The 20,121-nt window shown below is 44.6% G+C and overlaps 1 protein-coding gene across 2 annotated transcripts in view; it reads left to right on the top strand.

Moving 5' to 3' along the window:
• Positions 1–20,121, top strand: part of LOC147439086 (Translin family protein) — a 137,662-nt gene that overhangs the window by 81,820 nt on the left and 35,721 nt on the right. The gene's annotated exons all lie outside the window — the stretch shown is intronic.

Here is a 20,121-nt window from a genome sequence, read left to right as displayed (position 1 = left end):
AGAGGTCAGATTTGTGCATGTGCCAAATGGCATTACAATGACCATCAAGCCATGCTCGTGGTAGAAGAATAGCATAAATTCGACTTGCAGAAATAGCTCGAAAAGGCGTTTCCCGAAAGGCCCAATCAAACATGCGATCACCAGCAGGCAAAAGGTGAAACAGGCAAAAAGTCGAGCAACATGCTTTGAAGCTCTCTCCAAAACTGACGGTGATGCATGCCCAACCCAAAATGACGAGCCGCAAAGGAAAACTCAAAAGTATATCTAGCCTCATCGACCACATCCTCAACCACACGAATGCCACGACCAAAGAGAAAGTAAGCCTGACGAGGTGAGCGGTCAACCAAAGTAAGAGAGAATGCCCGGCTCCAATGGAGACTTTCCAATCGGATCGAGTCACCTTCCTGCCGAGGATTCCACGATAAATGCATCGTAACCTCTTTCCAAGCAGATACTAAAGAGGAAGCAAGTGGACATCCAGAAATGTGCCCTTCCATCTTGCCAAAAACCACCTCCCAGAGAGAGGGTTGCCAATGGCCAAAAGCAGAAGTAACAACGTGCTGACCGAGGAATGCAAACATCAAAGTCCAAGGCTGAATTTGTTGCACAAGAGTGGGCAACAACATAGCTTTCCGCGCAAACACATGCCTGCTCAAATCCAAGATATTAAGTCCACCAAAACGTTTAGGACAACAAAGCTTCTCCATCGACATCAAGCGTAAGCCTTTTTTCGTAGCATGAGTCCGCCACAAATGGGACATAATGTCCGACATAAGAGAATTAAGACATCGGCGAGGTCAATGCATCAGTGGCAAAAAGAACTGAACATATGCCAACATGATACTTTGAACAATTCGCAAACGAACATGCAAGGGCCAAGTAGAAAGCTTCCAGTAATGCAATTTGACATTCGAGCGTTGCATGACCCAATCGACTTTCTGAGAGTGAGTAACATTCCATCCAATTGGATAATCCAAATGCCTAGTGATCACATTTGAAGACACAATCTCACCTGGCCACAACAGACTATGCCAATCACAAGAACGGAGAGGCAGAAGCTTCGATTTACAAAAGTTGACTTTAAGCCCAGCAGCAATGCCAAACAGTTCCAAGGCTTCCATAATCACCTTGACATCCGCCTGCTGATTACGAGGCATAAACAACGAATCATCAGCGTAAGCCTAGCCAACGAATGTACGACCCGAAGGTAACTGCAGACCATGCAGACTCTGAACAGAGGTCAAGTGATGAAGATAAGTCAACAACGGGTGAGTAGGAAGAGCATACAACAGAGCACTAAGGGGGCAGCCCTGCCTGACCGAACAACCGAGAGGCCAAGATTCAGTTAATTCACCCTCCAATTTCCCTGAAGACGTGCTACATGCATACAAAAAATAAACCACATTGGCGAATTTAGGACCAAACCCTAAACACGTCATGGTGGCGGCAATGAAGTCCCACTGTACAGTGTGAAAGACCTTTTCAATGTCAACTTGCATAACCAACACATTTTGTTGTGTGTACTTAGCGTACTCCATGCCAATCAAAACATTAGCCAGATTATCCATAATCTGGCGACGTGGAATGAAACCATATTGAGCCTGATGGAGTCCTGCAAAAAGATGGTCCTTAATGCGGTGCACCAGCATCTTAGCCAATCTCTTATAAACGACCGGCATCAAAGTAATCGGACGCCAATGAGAGAATCGCTCACAAAGCGCTTGCTTAGGCAACAATTTAAGTAAACCTTCTTTCCAAGATATCGGCAAATCTTGTTTCTCCCATGCTGCATTAATCATGTAAAGCAGTGGATGCTCAAGATCCTCCCAGAAGGAGAGGAAAAATTCCACAAAGCCCATCCCAGCCGGGAGACCGCCAGCGGCCCAAAGCAAGCAACGCACTATGCAATTCTGAAGCAGTGAAGGGGTCCTCAAGACCACATGCATCTTGCGGGGATATAATCGGAGTAACAAAGGAAAGCATCAATTGATGCGCATGGCAAGCAGCCAAAGATGTGTGAGAAGGAGCAGCAAACACCTGTTGATAATGCAAAACCATGGCATCCGCAAGTTCCTGCTTTGAAGAAGTCCAAATACTCGAGGAAAGCATAACGCGCTTGATTGCACATGAGATTCTTGAATGATGTAAATGCTTAAAAAATTGCTTTGAAGCACAACCTTTGTCTGTGAAAGCCTGTTGACGAGCACACGTCTGCCATTTAGCAAGCTTTCGCTTGTCATTACGCTGAATACACACAGAGGCTTCACATAGCTCCGACATCTCAGAATTAGACAGAGGCCGCAAATCAGCCAACTCTTGCAGTCGTTGACAAGCATGCTTCGCATCTTTGACTTCCCCTCGAGTGCACTGCATGTAATGCTTGCCATAGTCACAAATAACACTTTGCACCCTCATAACAAAGCGATACCAAGCGGCATCAAGATCAAGATGCATATGAACCAACAGAGGGGGAATAACCTCAGAGATCATTCCCTGAAAAACCTCATGTGTGAGTTAAGCATTATTGACAAGTAGCAGACGTTTCTTGGGAAGAGCCCGATCACAACGAGTCTGCCCAAAACTCACATCCAACAAAACGGGGTAATGATCCGATAACTGCAAGGTGTAATCGATGTTGACCTCACATGCAAATTCCTCATATTGTTGCAAATTAAGCAAATACCATCTGTCCAACCGCGCTCGATAAGAAGAATGGGCAACATGCTGAAAAGTAAAACTAGATGCATTTGGATGCAAATGCCGCCATATATCAGTCATCTGAGTAACAGCAAAGAGATTATCCCATTCTTGCCTTTCCGCAAACAACATATGTGAATTGCCAGTGGTACTATCATCCATCTCATGGGTATTATTAAAATCACCGCAAAGGAATGCACTCAAGGTCCATGAGCGAGAAGAGATGTCTCGCCATAGAGCAGCCCTTTGTCCAGATGATGTGTACGCATAAACACCTCCAAATTCATACACCTGACCGTTCAACAAGCATTGAATCACCATCCAATGGCCGTTCGAATCATTATACAAGAGAACTGGCTGAAGCTCATGCCGAACCAACATCAATAAACCTGAGTAATCATGCAATCCAGCATATGCAATCCAGTAACCTGCGAAATAAGAACACTGACCAACAAAGTCATGCTGGTTATGTTCTTGCAAAATCACGATATCTGCCTTACATGTATGTACATAGTGCCAGGTCAGTCGCCATTTGTCCAGGTTACATAACCCACGCACATTATATGAAATACATTTAATGCGACTGTGCATTAAAACCATATTTACAATGGCACGAAATGGAAGATCAAGTCGAGATGCCCATATGGACATCTCCATCCACCACATCCATGCCAGAATCCATCCGCTGAGTTAAAGCAGGAAACTTGTCCATAGAGACTGCCTGAGAAATGGAAGCCTCCCCCAAAAGTACATCCTTATAAGAGTGCATCGCTTTTTCCCAAGCGTCAATCAACGTGCAATTGTCATTGCAGGGAAGCTGCTTAAATGATACATTATTATTGGCGTTAACCAGAGGAACATAATTACGGGATGAAGGTGGAGAACGAATTTTTACTGTCTTTTTAGGTATCGCCCACGAGCCAACATCCGTCGACGCAACATTTTTTCCTTTCCCTACATTTACATTCCCAACATCCGCAGACGACGGATTTTTGTTTTTCCCTTTATCTGCATTAGAAGCCACCTTCATTGCAGGGATTCCATTCGATTTAGCTTCACCAACAGATTTGCTTATAGGGGCAGGGGCAGAGGAAGGAACAACCGAAAGAGGGGGTTGCAAAACAGGTTCAGGACATTCAGATTGCATGCAACCGAATTTACCGCATCGAAAATAGGAGTTCGCAAATTTGCGCCATTTAAGTTTAAAAGGACGCTTGCCCACCCAAGGATCCCCTGAATCCACCATAATTCCATCCGGGGTTTGCTTATCCGTATCCCACAGAATGCAAAACCTGTTAGTGTTCGCGTCCAATTTCGGCGGGCAAATGACCTTGCCAAGTTGAGCAGCCAACAAAGGAAGAAAATGCCTCCACGTGCGGGGAAAATCAACAATTTCCACCCACACTAGACATTTGTGACGAATAAGACTTTGATAGTCCTTCGTAAGTGCCCAAGGCAGAACATGAGTCATCTGGGTGCCAAAAAAGAGAGGAGACATCTCCAGCAAGAGGTTTCTAGCCTCAGTATCTGCCAATAATACCTCATAGAAACCCCGAGCACCAAAATAAACGCCTCGGACAGCCTGGCGTTTGAGTAGGAAATCAACCCACTGTCCGACATCCTGCGCAATAGGCATTTTGCGAGGGAAAAACAAAATGACCGCATTCATGGCATATTGCGCTACTGGATCCATAAGGTCCTGTACTGGAATTCGCACCTCAAGGGCAGGTGCCTGACCATTCCAGGCTTTTCGGGCCTCTTCGAAGTCTTCATACAGACAAGTTTTGATTTCAGAAAGCACTCTCCGAAACACTCTCCATGGCTCTACGACGCTTGAAGACGCACGGAAATTCTGACTGCATCAACTGGACCATGACCGAGAACTAAAGCAAATACTGTTTTTCCCTTTTTTTTTTTGGTAATTTGACACTTTATCTATTTACAAAGACCTCAGAGATATGTACATCTCCCACAGAACTCATACATCTGCTAAGAACTTTGCCTGTAATACTGTAATTTAAACTTTGCCTGTAATACTGTAATTTGTGCGTAATTGTAAACTGTGTAACACTGATACTGCAATAGTTCGAACTAAATTCTGACAGCAACGAGCAGGTACAGGTAGGCCAAATCTGCAGAACGCAATTAGGTAGCAGGCTGTCTCCACTTACTGTCTGCGCGCAGTATATAGAATCATGCACAGAACCTGTTCACATTGTGGAGCTGCGTTGTGGCGACGGCCTAATGGTACTCCAAGTCTATCCACAAAAGAGCGAAGTTTATTCAACCCCCCCTCCCCCCACACACACCCACACACACAAGACATGCACAAAACTGTGCTAAAACTGTTTGCATGTCTATGAAAGCGACCACATGGTTCAAATACAATGAACTTGGGTAAAAACCTCTACATCAATGAGCAATAACATGAGGGACAAATACACAGCAGTACAGGGACACCAGTTCTGATGATCAGCCCCAATTGCAATAAAGTTAACCAACTGTTGCAACCTCCATTACCGGAAATAACAATACCAATATAGCATAAGATCAAAGGATGCAGCTTCCTCACGATGAAATGTAAACGGAGAATTCCAACTCATCATTGAGCACATGAAGCAATGGGAGGGACCAAAGATAAAGGCTCTGACCTGATTAGCCTTCCCGTTGAAGAATCAAGCCGCTGACAGAGTAACAGATAGGCTGGAGAACCGAGGTACTTCAGCCTCAGTCAACATTTGATGGAAAAGAGAGAAGGCCACCAGTTCCCATCTGACTGACGATCATGTAGTCTGAAACGAAAGTTTAATCATAGGAGTTGGTTCCCAACCCTTGGAAACAGGGACCCCATCATGCTGAATACTAAAGAGAAACGTGTCAACCTTGTAGGGTTCTTTGCTGAGAATCTGACTATCTCTGTTGGCCTAGGGAATAAAAGGGACTTGAATTCACACTGTGGAGAGGCAAAACCATATGGTGTAGAGTGGGATTATCATAGTGGAGCCTCCATAACTTCACCTTCAACATTTCTCTGAGTGAATGTTGTACCATAAAGGGGAGTTGGGACCACTGTGTGGAGAAGCCTAAGGCTTGTCCAAGACTAGAGGCAAAACAAAATGGTGTAGAGTGGGATTCTTTTAGTGAGCCTCCATAGCTTCACTCTCTAATATTTCTCGGAGTGGATGTTGTAACTCGTACCATGAAAGGGACCAATGTGTGGAGAAGCCTAAGACTTGTATGTAGGCTTGCAACGTCTGCCAGGATGTTGCATCCTACGTGTCCTCACCCACACCTCAACTGCTCTGTGTGTGTGTGTGTGTGTGTGTGAGAGAGGAGGATATGTACAAGCTTTTCTTGAGCCAGAGCTCAGGCGAGGCATGTAGGTTTTTCATGAGCATCCCCCCCCCCCCCCCCCCCCCCCCCCCCCCCCCCCCCCCCCCCCCCGGCCTATCACATCGACTGGGATTTGGGGCGCATATGCAGCATCTCTTTACACAGTTCCAGGGCAGTAGTCTCTACCCTCACTCCGGAGCCATACCCACAGACATGCACTTTCTTTACTGCTGAGATAGGATGAGGATTAGGAGAGCATATGATCATGATGGATTGATGGTAGATCACTTTATGCTAGAGATATGCTTGCATAACTTGCAATAATGTTCAACTGATCCATGTGTGAGGGTTTTCCGGATACTTGGAGCATGTCTACTATTGTGTCTATCTTCAAGGAAGGAGACCCATGATACTGGGGAATTACCATACTATCATGATTTGGCACACGCTAGCGAGTTTGTATGCATCCATTCTTGAGCAGCAACTAAGTAGATGGGCAGAGAAAGCATGCCTAGAGCATCATGCCAGACAAGTTTCAGGAGGGGTTTTCTGCTCTTGATCATATATTGACACTTAGAGCTGTTATTGAGGAAAGCAGATCACATGGTAGGAGGATTTAATGTGTGTTTGTGGATTGTCGCAAAGCATTTGATACAGTTTCTAGAGCTCGGCTGATGCAAAGACCACAAGAGATGGGAGTACCCACAAAGATGATATGGGGAGTCATGGCTCTATACAAGAGAGTTGTGGGGCAAGTTCGTACTCCCGAGGGGTTATATGAGCATATTCCCTCCACTGTTGGAGTGAAACAGGGATGCCCACTCTTCCCTACATTGTTGGTTTATATGTAGATGAGGTTTTAGATTACATTGAGAGGGGAGGCGAGAGAGGAGCATAGCTAGCAGGGACATGGATCTCAATACTACTGTATGCAGATGATATTGTGTTGATCTCAGATTCGCTAGAGGGGATGCAGCGACACTTGGATGCATTGCACACTTTTGCTAGTGATAGCAGCTTGTCGGTGAACCTTGGCAAGACCAAGATTATGGTGTTCCAACGCCACATCACAGTGGGTTAGGTGATCTGCACCAGCCTTCGCATATGGTCAACAGATGGTTGAGTATATGGATACATACACTTACCTGGGAGTGGTCTTCAGTGGTCCAAAGTTATCCTTGAGGACAGCAGCAGAGACAAGACCGACGAGAGCATATGCAGCTTTGGGGAGCATGGAGAGGGTGTGTTAGCAAATTCAGTTTCACGAACCTCGAACAAAGCTCTGGCTATTTGACACATTGGTTACTTCAGCTATGCTTTATCGGGTGCATTTATGATGAACATTGGTAGACCATCATAGCCGAGCTGGTAGTACTCATGGATGGAGATGTATGGAGAGGCCTCTGGTCTTTATGATTTCCAAATGATTAGGGCCAAGACCTCTGTACCGCACGAGATTAATCACGTAGAGCTTGCTGCTCCTCTGCTGGTCATAGAGGCACTTACTAGATCCGTCTCTTTTATACACAATATCTGGGATCTTCCCAAAGATAGAATGCTCGCCTAGCTTTGAAGTCTTCTACAGCTTGCCTCACAGGGAGACACATCTTGTTGGTATGCACAAATGACATCATGGTTTCAGCTACATGGATTTAGTATGGACAGACTACTCCCTTCCAATACATACTCGTTGGATGCATCCTCCTTGTCCCTCACACGGATTGAGATTACACGCCTCATCAGACAAGATTCGATTCAGCTAGACACCGGGAGGACTTGGACAGAGCCGACACAAGAGCTTGGCACAAAGATGGCTTTCTATAGAGAGCATCTTCTCCAGCTAACAGAGGATGGATATGTGATCAAACCTACCTATATGGACCATCATTTATCCCATGGGATACGACGTGCTATTGGTCAAGTGCGCACATCATCGCATTAGCTAGAGATTGAGACTGTCAGACTATGGAGAATATCAGCAGAGGCCCCGATTTGCCGGTTGTGTCATATAGAGCTAGAGACAGAGTTACATCACATATGTCATTGTCCGGTATACTATGAGATACGAGGCCGCTTTCAGTGTCTATTTAGAGAGGGCTTTGTCTCGAGTCTTGAGATATCAGGATCAGAGATGCCTCGGGTTGTTTTTGCTAGAGCTGCGCACACATGGAGAGTCTCTTGAGGAGATTAGATAGTGGAAGACATTCACAGAGGGAGATCACTGACTTCTTTAGAGCAAAGACTTGGCAGTTAGATGAGCAAGCTTCACAGCAGACTTCAAAGTCCACTTATACCAGAGATACGTGACTGACAAAGCCATGGGGCTTGGGAGAGCTAGATGCCCACGTCTACGAGGGCCACCATGACATCGACGAAGGCTCCATCAGAGGATCATGACTATTCTAGCACGGCCTGGGAAATGTCCAATACGACTTTTTGCAGAGGCGGACATTGACGATGCTCTTCAGCGACCAATGCAGTACATCCTTGGACAGAGCCGATGCCGGGCATCCTCGGACACTGATGTTCAGTTTAGCTTTTAGCTTTTATCTTTTATCTATTTTGTACCCAGATATTGTGTTAGATCCACCAAGATTGTACTAGTTTGGTCTCATAGGTCATTTTGGCTTTTGAAGACGTTTAATATAACATTTCATTTCATTTCATTTCATTTCATTTCATCTCTCTCTCTCTCTCTCTCTCTCTCTCTCTCTCTCTCTCTCAAATGGGTTCCTTGCTTGCCTCAAGCTGTTTGTCGGAGCAACTCTCATGCTCATGAGCGCACAAGGTAACCGGACGAGCTCGGAATGAGGAGTCTCATCAGCCATGAGTGTCGCATCAGTCTAATCTAACACAGCACCTCGGGACTTAGACAAAGGACAGAAGAAGGAGGACTTGTCCCAGCATACGCGCGCCATTCACCTACGCGTAGGAAGTCCCAGCCTTTGAGAAAAAAAAAATAAAATTTTAAGCCTTAGGGTAAAAAGCCTTAAGATAAAATATTTTAAGTTTGTCCTATTCTCCCTAGTACCCTACCCCACATTTGGGGCTCGGGTTCGATGGATCCGCCTACCGAAGGGGAAGGGCCGGGTGTAGATAGCTACACCACCCCAAAAAAAACAACAGCTACATTTAAGCGGAGAAACAGAGATACTGTACTATACCAGGATCATTACGAGTGGGGAAAACGTCCAAGATACATGATGAACTAATGATGGAGAAGGTCCAGATGATGCTCAAATCAGAGCTAAACTACATGAGAGATGACATCAGGAAGGAAATGCACGCGAGCGCTGAGAGCTACAGGAACTCCATGTATGGAGACATGATGAGAGAACTAAGGAGAGAGATCCGGGGGATACAGAATGAGGAGATTCAGATCTTGAAAACGCAGTTACGAAACCTAATCAAGGCCGAAGTAAATGTAACAGAATGCGTTATGCAAAAGAAACTCGATGAGGCAGTAGCAAGTTTTGAAGCATGGAGAACAAATATGGAAAAGCACATGGGGGAAAAAGATGCAATAATTGAGGAGCTAAAAGGAGAACTTGCGGCTTGCAAATCTGCAACTAAGGAGAAGGGAGACGACCAACCTTCGGTGCTGAAGGAGCTCGAGGACATGAAAGATCAAATGAAAGCTCTACGGGAAGGAGATGAACAGAAATCGAAAACGGCATCTTCATGGGCGGAACGTCTTTTTAAGACACAAGAAAAGGTTGATGAAGCACAGAAATGGATTGAGGATGCGAAGAAAGGGAAGGCCCAGATGCTCGAGACCACACCTACTTCTACCATTATTAATATGACCATTGAGGAAGAGCAGAAAAGGAAGAATCGGGCTCTCCATGTGCGGGTCACAGGAGTCAAAGACAAAGAGAATGTAGATGAAGAAGTGAAGGAACTGCTACAACGCATGGGCATCACAGAGCCTACTCACACAAGTGCATGGAGAGTGGGCAAGAAAGGAATCGATGAGAAGGGAAACGTAAAGGATCGGACACTTATTCTCCGCTTCCCGAATATAGAAATAAGGAAAGAATTTCTAAAGAAGAGGCCAACTCTTAAGAAAACCGGTATTTTCCTGGGAGATGACCTTACATTGGCACAAGTGGCACACATGCAAGAGTTGATGCCAGAGATCAAGGCAGCAAGAGAAAAGGGGAAAATCGCCTTTTATAGAGGAGGGAAAGTAGTGGTTCTGGAAAAGCGCTCAGCATGACGGTGCGAGACCTATGGGGCGACGCTCCAGATAGCGGCGTGGAATTGTAATGGGTCATATAGGCTAGATGTAGGTGCCTATGAAGACAGCTTTAGGGACAGAGACATAGTTTTCTACTCAGAGACACACCAAATACCGTGACAGCGTATGCCACATGCGAAGGGTTATTTATGGGAAACAGCTGGTCGACCAGACAAGAGATCTCTACAGGGTAGCCGGGGGTCAGGAGGAGTAGCAGTCTTATTTAAAGAGGAGCTGAAAGCACTACTACAGATTATCAGGAAAGATGAGCAAGCAAGGTATATGTGGGTGAGAATGAGAGCCGAGACAGGTAGATTTCTATATATCGCTATATGCTACTTCCCTCCAAGTACCTCAGTCTACTCCTCACCTAAAGGACAATCCCCTTTCTCCATATTGAATAATGACATATGGGAGTTCTCTAGAGATGGAGACATAGTTCTCTTAGGAGACTTTAATGCCAGAACGGCCAACTCTCAAGCAGTATTCTATCATACTTCTGAGGAAATGCTCAGAGAAGTGGATTTATCACAAAGGGGGCTTACTAGAAACTCACAGGATAAAGAACACACTGAATATGGGAGACATCTCATGGAGATGGCAACCATACATGGTTTGGCCATACTTAATGGTCTAGAGAATTTCCCGTTATCTGGGGGATTCACATGCTTCCCACACAGGCATGGGGCCAGTACAGTGGATTATGTCATGACTTCACCAAGCTTTATTTCTAGTATCAAGGACTTTAAGGTGGGACCCAGACCGGTTGGGATTGCAATGGATCATGCTCTCTTGACCTTATCAATCTCCTTCCAATACAATGCCTCTCAAGTACAAAGGAAGAAGACACACACAAGATATACTTTCACGCTAGAAACTGATTGAGTCTATGTGGAAAAGATCTATAATAGGATGTGGGCAGCCGAGCCAGTATATACTGTAGAGGAGATTACTTCTCAGTTAACAGAGATACTACATGGAGTAGCACAAGAGGCATACCCACATACTCAGCCTGATCAGAAGAGAGGAGCTGGGAACATGCCTCAAAACAGTTGGTATGACGAGGAATGCAGAGAGACGAGAATCCAGGTCTAGAAAGAGCTTACACTTGGGATCATCACATATAAGCAGTCTCGGATTGCTCTTCGGCGTATAGTACGTCGCAAGAAAAGGACATTTTTAGCCAAACTAGAGAAGGATTTATATAAGCTCTTCTTGAGTCGGGACTCACATGAGGCATGGCGCTTATTTCAAGAGCACTCACCGCCTCCGACGATTACTTCTCCTGAGATCTGGGGTCAATATGTAACATCATTATATATGGTATCTGGACAGCCTCCATTACCAAATCCGCTAGAGCCATGCCCTGCTGCTAGTACTTTCTTTACTACGGAAATGGTGGAAAAAGCCATTGATAAGATGAAGACAAGAAGAGCATATGATCATGAAGGTTTAGTAGCAGAACATCTGATCCATGCCAGGGATCTACTCTCAGAAGTCCTTGCTCGGCTGTTTAATCGGGTCATGTGTGAAGGATTACCTGAATCTTGGAAATTATCTACTATCGTACCTATTTTCAAGTCAGGGGACCCTATGATACCCGGGAACTACCGCACCATTATGGTAGGTCACACTTTGACCCGACTGTACGCATCCATTCTTGAACAAAAATTGAGTAGATGGGCAGAGAATGAGGGCATAAGAGCAACAGGACAAGCTGGATTCAGAAGGGGTTATTCCACTTTAGATCATATTCTTACGCTCAGAGCCATTATTGAGGAAGGAAGAGCAAATGGGAGAAGGATGTATTGTTGCTTTGTGGATTTTCGGAAAGCTTTTGATACAGTACCAAGGGCCAGATTGATGCGCAGGATGCAAGAGTTAGGGGTCCCCAAAGAGATTATTTGGGGGATCATGGCCTTATACGGGTCAGTAATTGGTTATGTACGTACTCGAGAAGGGGAGTCCGACATTGTTCATTCCACCGTTGGAGTAAAGCAGGGATGCCCACTGTCCCCTAATTTATTTGGTATGTACATAGATGAGGTATCAGATTACATTGATAGAGAGGGTGACAGAGGGGCTCAACTTGCAGGGTCATGGATCCCTTTGTTGTTGTATGCAGATGATATTGTATTGATAGCAGAATCACCAGATGGAATGCAGAGGCAGCTAGATGCATTACATAAATTCGTGGAGGACAGTGGACTGTCGGTAAACTTGGGTAAAACCAAAGTTATGGTGTTTAACACCACACCGCAGTGGGTCAAGAGATCGGCACCTACATTTGCATATGGCCAGGATACAATAGAGTACACAGATGCATACACATACCTTGGGGTGGTATTTGCAGGACCGAAGTTTACTCTTAAGAAAGCAGCGGAGGCTAGATTATCCAGAGCCTCTGCGGCCTTGGGAGGGGTGGAGAGGATGTGTTCACAAGTGCAGTTTTAGGAACCAAGAACAAAACTTTGGCTCTTTGATACTGTGGTGGCTTCGGCTATGCTTTATGGGGTCCAGATTTGGGGACCATCTGTGGATCAGGATAATTGGAAGTCAATGGAGAGACCTTTGGTATCTATGATTTCCCGAATGATTAGAGCCAAGGCCACACGCGATTACCCGAGTGGAAATAGCGGCCCCTCCGATAGAAATTGAAGCTCTTACCCGATCAGTGTCCTTTATACATGGTTTGTGGGATACAAATAATTGCCGATATACTAGACTGGCCCTCGAATCCTCTCAACAATTAGCAATGAAAGGGGATACATCATGCTGGTATGCGCAACTGTCCTCGTGGTTTCGGAGACACGGGTTAAGTATGGAAAGATTACCCCCCTTCCAATACTCTCTTGCGGCTCCATCACTGGCAATTACACGAACGGAGATTAATAAAATCATCCGACAGGATCTTATACAGTTGGATACTAAGAGGACATGGGTAGACCCTACACAAGAATTGGGCACGAAGATGGCGGACTACAAAGAAAACTTCCTACAACTATCTGAAGATGGATTTGTGATTCGCCCGAGTTACATGGATACCCACCTGTCACATGGTTTGAGATGTGCCATTGGTCAGATTCGGACATCCTCACACCAGTTGGAAATTGAATTTGGCAGATTTAGGGGAATCCCACCTGAGAGCAGAATTTGCAAGTTATGCGGAATGGAGCCGGAGACAGAATTACACTTTATATGCGACTGCACAGTATACTATGAGATACGGGGGCGTTTTCATTGCCTCTTTAACGGCCAAGATGCAGAAGCACACTTCACCGGAGGAGACTACAACAAAGGATTAAAAACATTCTAGCCAGACACCTAGAATGCTCCTAAGAAGTTTATTTAATACTTTGTATTTAGTTTTTCACATTTATTTTCACAGTTTCACACTTTTCACACTTAGTACTTTAGTACTAATGTACCCAGACATTGTAACAGATTCACCACTTTTGTATCAGTTTGGTCTCATAGGTCATTCTGGCCTTTTGAAGACGTTAATATAACATTTCATTTGATTTTTCTCTCTCAATTTTTTTTGAAAAGGAAGCACATCACTGATTCTCTACTACTTTGACCCCTTGTAGGTGCCCAAAAGGTGCCGACCTACAAGTAAATCTGATACGACTGTGCGAAGGCAAAGTACAAGGTTGCTCATAGGCATAGAACCTGTAAATAGCTAGGGCCCAATATAAACTGAAAAAACTAAACATAATGCCCATAAACTTAATTACAAGGCTGTCCGTAGGCATAGAACCTGCAATTGGCCAAGGACCAAGAATGAACAACTGTTAAACTGAGAAAAACAAGGGAGAAAAATCCCTCCTAGTAAGGGTAAAAAGTGCCTTGGGAACTAGGTGGAGCGCTGAGAGGAGAAGGTATCCGCATAGGCCTCCGGAAGATAGGCACCTCATAGCTGTCAAGTATGGGTCCTCCAAGTAAGTGGTAAGGGGGCAGTTGCAATGCTGCCCAAGACTGCAAAGCGACAAGGAAGAAACCAAACCGACAGAAAGGAGGATGGGTGAGAAGAGGCTCATGTAGACACCTGAGAGAGCCACAACAACACCCGAAGGCAAAGACAGGTACAAGAAGGAAAAGAGGAACTAGCGAATGGCTTGTCGAAGCTTGCAATCACAACCAATGAACAAGTTGGAGGAATGAGAACATGCGACAAAGTCGGGCAGGCCAACTTCGATAAGTGCTTTGTCAGACGACTCGAACAATAGAGAAAACATGGCCCGCAATTCCTTTGACGACAATTCTAATCGACCATCCTAGGTATGCTCCTGGGTGAAGCAAAAGCACACAGCCATGCCACACATGCGCACACAACATACAACACACAAACACCGCACAAGGCAAACACACACACCCAAGCAGCTACACACATAGACAAACAGGCACACACACCCACACTCATCAATACCGACACGCAAACAGATTGACACGAGAAAACTCACTCGCAAAACCCGCACTACTATCAAAACAGAAAGAAAAGTAGGCATATGTACACCCACACACACGAACACGCTCTTTTTTTTAGTAATGTCAGATTGAATTACTAATGGGAAACCTCAAAACGAGGAAAATCCATAGAAAACATTACATGTGGGAAATGAGAAATAGTCAAAGTAGAGCTCATAGTGAAGGGAGGAGAGCTCATGCAAGTCATGGGCAAATTAAGGGATTGATGAAGAGAGGTTTTGAAGAGGGAGACATAGTCCACTTGTACCTGCTGAAACATTAGAAGAGTAGGTGCTCTCCGAATTGTTGAGAGCACCCAAAAACAAACCCAAGAAAAAAAGTATGCATACAGCCGAAGCACTGGCGGAAGCACTCCAAAACTTAAAAGCAAGAAATATTGACAAAAGATATCCCAAGGAAACGAGTGCGAAGGCATGTAGAGATGTAATCAACAAACTAATGCGTATGAGTGCAATACCACAACAAATGCGGGATAGTCTAAATCTTTGCAATGCAACGAGTGCATCATGAGAAGCAACTCTTCGGGTAGAAAGAAATTTGCCAATGCAACTCTTCGAGTATGAAAAGATTTGCCAGTTGGGACAACTCCAATGAAACATCTCCACATGAACAATCGCTCTGTCAGGGGAAGTTTAGCATGCCAAATGTTCATGACCTTATTGTGCTACCATGCATTAGATTTATTCATATTCTATACCAGATTGTAGTGATCCGCTATCTAGGAGGATGATTGCAAATGGCAATATACCTTCCCGGCAAATAAGGGAAGCATAGAGGAACCGTCATAATGCCAATCATAGAGTTTATCCTCAGCAAAGAGTGGTGGAATGGAAGATTTAGAAACAACAAGATCGCAAATAATCTACCATGCATGCCTATAGTGCATACCAAGACCAAAAGTAACAACCGCATGCTGAAATGAAAGTACACTCCCATCAACATCAACATCATCTAATGCCGAAGCACTTCCTTTCTGGGAGAGAAAATATGTCTGCTTTCTAGCGTGAGCGAATTGCCACAATCGCCATCTTGACCATGCCAGGAAAAATGTTTGGTTACTTGTTTCCAATCAGCTATGAGATTGGAAGTGAGGGAGCATCCTGGAATTGTAGCTTCAAGTTTTCCAAAAACCACATTCTAGTATGAAGGTTGCCAATGACCAAAAGTGGGTGTAGAAACGGCATGAGAGCATAAATAAGCAAACATTAGCGTCCATGGCTATTTTTGTTCCACTAATACTAACAACAACGTGGCCTTCGTGGCAAAGACATGAGAGCATAAATGTAAAATATTCAGGCCACGAAAGATTTTGGAGTACATATTTTATCCATGAAAAGTAGTCGCAATCCTCTTTTGTGTGAGCAAGGAGACTAAAAATATTCCAAGATTTGAGACATGAAAGCAAGAAGACAATGAGACATGAAAGCACGAAGACGACGAGATAGCCAATGTAACAATGGTAGAAAAACCATGAGAGCATAAATGTAAAATATTCAAGCACATATTTTATCCATAGAAAGTAGTCGCAATCCTCTTTTGTGTGAGCAAGTGGAACAAAAATGTTCCAATATCGGAGACATGAAAGCACGAAGACGACGAGATGGCCAATGTAACAACAATAGAAAAAACTGCATGTATGCCATCAAGATGGATTGGACTATTTTGAGGCATGCGTGTAACGGTCAGGTAGCCAATTTCCAATAATGTAATTTTGGATCTAAATTTATGCTCAACCCAATCGAATAGTTTGGCATTGTTTAACGACCAAGGTAAAGGTATTTAAGATGTTGTACAGTTTGATCTAGCTTTACAATCTCACCTGGCCATAATATAGAATGCCAATCCATCTGATGCAGTGGCAGTGGTTCGGATTTCCAAAAATTGACCTAAAGACCAATACTAAGTCCATAATTCTTTAAGGCATCCATGATACATCTTACATCAGCTCGTTGATTTTTGGGCCAAAACATGGAATAATCAGCATATGCTTGCGCCACAAAATGATTGCCAAATGGTAATACCAATCCATGTAAATGACCAGATACCGTCAAAGAATCCAAATAAAGCAATAGAGGATGAGTGGCAATAGCATATAACATGGCACTCAAAGGACATCCTTGTCTGACAGAACGATTGAGATCCCATGACTGTGTAAGCTCACCATCAATTATGCCCGAAGATTGACTATATTTGTAAAGAAAATAGACCACACACTGCATTCTAGTACCAGAGCCCAAGCACTCCATTATTTGTGCATGAAATCCCAATGAACCGTATCAAATGCTTTTTCAATATCAACCTGCATGATGAGCACATCTTGATTCGTGTATCCATCTCGAGGTCAGTGCACTTAATTTATCCTCGAGTGCATCTGCATCACACACACACACACACACACACAAAACCCTAACCCCTCGCAAACGCACACCTACACACAATCACAGGCGCAACCACACACACACAGTGCATCTACACACGAACACACACACACACACAAACCCTAACCCCTTGCAAACGCACACCTACACACAGTCACAGTCACAACCAAGGCAATTGAGCACGCGAACTAAAGAGCAAGGCTCGCCAACGAAGAGGCAAGGGCTGATAATTGAGCACGGGAGTCGCAGTGTGGCAAAAGAGCGGTGAGGTTGTATGCCAGCGGGTAGGGAGGGCAAATTGGGAGGAGCCTTGTGGGGTTTGTGAAGTGGAGTGAGCAGGTCGAGGTAGCGTGGCGAGCAGGAGGAGATAGCGCGTAGGGAAACTTCGTTGCTGCCCACGGCACTCTCTCTCTCTCTCTCTCTCTCTCTCTCTCTCTCTCTCTCTCGTCTATGCCATACAGAGCCAGAGACGGAGACACATTATATATGTCAGTTCACAGTGTATTACGAGATATGGGGTCACTTCCGCTTCGGACCCTTCTCGAGAGTCATGAGCTATCAGGACCGGAGATGCGTTGGCCTGTATCTACTTGAGTTACACAGATACAGAGATAGTTTATTGAGGAGATCTGGAGAGAGACAGATTATTGATTTCTTCACACCAAACACTGAACATATAGAGGAGCAGCCACCACTGCAAAGCTCAGCTCATACTCACACCCACGGTACTCTCATTGACTGAGCATTGGAACTAGGGAGATCGAGACGCCCATGACTGAGGAGAGGAGCTTTACAGCGTCGACGGAGACTACAATAGAGGATTCGAGCCATACTATCTCGACATCCAGAGTACCGATGAGGATGGATCCATCACCCATTGTATCTTTCTCTTGTATTTGGCACCCATTGTATCGGTGATCACACATACCCCACACAGTTCGAGCTAGTAGCAGTGTAGCACTTCTAGATTCATTTTAATATCTCTTTTTTTGTACTCAGACATGGTACCAGATTCACAAGTTTATAACGAACTGGTCTCATAGGTCATTTTGGCCTTTTGAAGACGTTAATATATCATTTCATTCCATTCATTTCTCTCTCTCTCTCTCTCTCTCTCTCTCTCTCTCTCTCTCTCTCTCTCTCTCTCTCTCTCTCTCTCTCTCTCTCTCTCTCTCTCTCTCTGTGTGTGTGTGGATTTGGGGTCCAGATTTGGGGACCATCTGTGGATCAGGATAATTGGAAATCAATTGAGAGACCTTTGGTATCTATGATTTCCCGAATGATTAGAGCAACGGCCTCCGTACCACACGCGATTACCCGAGCGGAACTAGCGGCCCCTCCGATAGAAATTGAAGCTCTTACCCGATCAGTGTCCTTTATACATGGTTTGTGGGATACAAATAATTGCCGATATACTAGACTAGCCCTCGAATCCTCTCAACAATTAGCAATGAAAGGGGATACATCATGCTGGTATGCGCAACTGTCCTCGTGGTTTCGGAGACACGGGTTCAGTATGGAAAGATTACCCCCCTTCCAATACTCTCTTGAGGCCCCATCACTGGCAATTACACGAACGGAGATTAATAAAATCATCCGACAGGATCTTATACAGTTGGATACTAAGAGGACATGGGTAGACCCTACACAAGAATTGGGCACGAAGATGGCCGACTACAAAGAAAACTTCCTACAACTATCTGAAGATGGATTTGTGATTCGCCCGAGTTACATGGATACCCACCTGTCTCATGGTTTGAGATGTGCTATTGGTCACCAGTTGGAAATTGAATTTGGCAGATTTAGGGGAATCCCATCTGAGAGCAGAATTTGCAAGTTATGCGGAATGGAGCCGGAGACAAAATTACACTATATATTCCACTGCACAGTATACTATGAGATACAGGGGCGTTTTCATTGCCTCTTTAAAGAAGGCTTTGGACCTCTAGATAGAATCATGCAATACCAAGATCAAAGATGCTTAGGCTTGTACCTACTGGAACTACATCGGCATAGGGATAATCTAATGAGAAGACAAAGAGCACTACAGCCTCAGAGGCCGATCACAGATTTCTTCGGACCGAGAGAAGCTGGAGTGGAAGGAGAAGCAAGAGGCCAACAGCCAGCACAAAGGAGTACCCACAATCATACCAAAGGCAGGCTAATTGACAGAGCGACTGAGCTTAGGAAATCGAGACGACCACGACCAAGATGCAGAAGCACACTTCACCGGAGGAGACTACAACAAAGGATTAGAAGCATTCTAGCCAGACACCTAGAATGCTCCTAAGAAGTTTATTTAATACTTTGTATTTAGTTTTTCACATTTATTTTCACACTTTCACACTTTTCACACTTAGTACTTTAGTACTAAGGTACCAGACATTGTAACAGATTCACCACTTTTGTATCAGTTTGGTCTCATAGGTCATTCTGGCCTTTTGAAGACGTTAATATAACATTTCATTTCATTTCTCTCTCTCACTCACACACACACACACACACACACACACACACACGAAGTGATAGAGTATGTAGAGTCCTATACTTAGATGGGAGTCGTTTTTGCAGGATCCTTTTTCTAGATGAGAGACGTAGCAGGATTTGCAACCCTTGCACAACCGAGCTCATTGGTAAAATATATGGTTGTTTGATACAATTGTGACATTCACATTACTGTACGGGGTGCAGATTCGCGGACCTACTTAAGACCATCGTAGTGGATCTGGTTGGATGTATGATGGATCCTCCAGCCATGGTAAGGTTGCAGTGCCACATGAGCTCGTTAGAGAGGCATTGGAAGCTACATAGATTGCGGTTGAGGCACTTACTAGGTCAATATCTTACATTTCATAGCTTGTGGGAGCTTCCAAGTCATCAATGCAAGATTGGCCCTTGAGTCGTCCGCATGGCTAGCCATGGGAAGGGACTCTAGACGTTTGTATGCATAGATATCAGCCTAATTTGAGTTGCATGCCTTTATTA

Source organism: Adiantum capillus-veneris, chromosome 16 (genome assembly GCF_014529385.1).
Source record: "Adiantum capillus-veneris isolate H3 chromosome 16, ASM1452938v2, whole genome shotgun sequence".
In the NCBI taxonomy this organism is placed as follows: Eukaryota; Viridiplantae; Streptophyta; class Polypodiopsida; order Polypodiales; family Pteridaceae; genus Adiantum; species Adiantum capillus-veneris.
The sequence above is the reverse complement of the archived record's forward strand: the minus strand, read 5'-3'. Positions and strand labels throughout refer to the sequence as shown.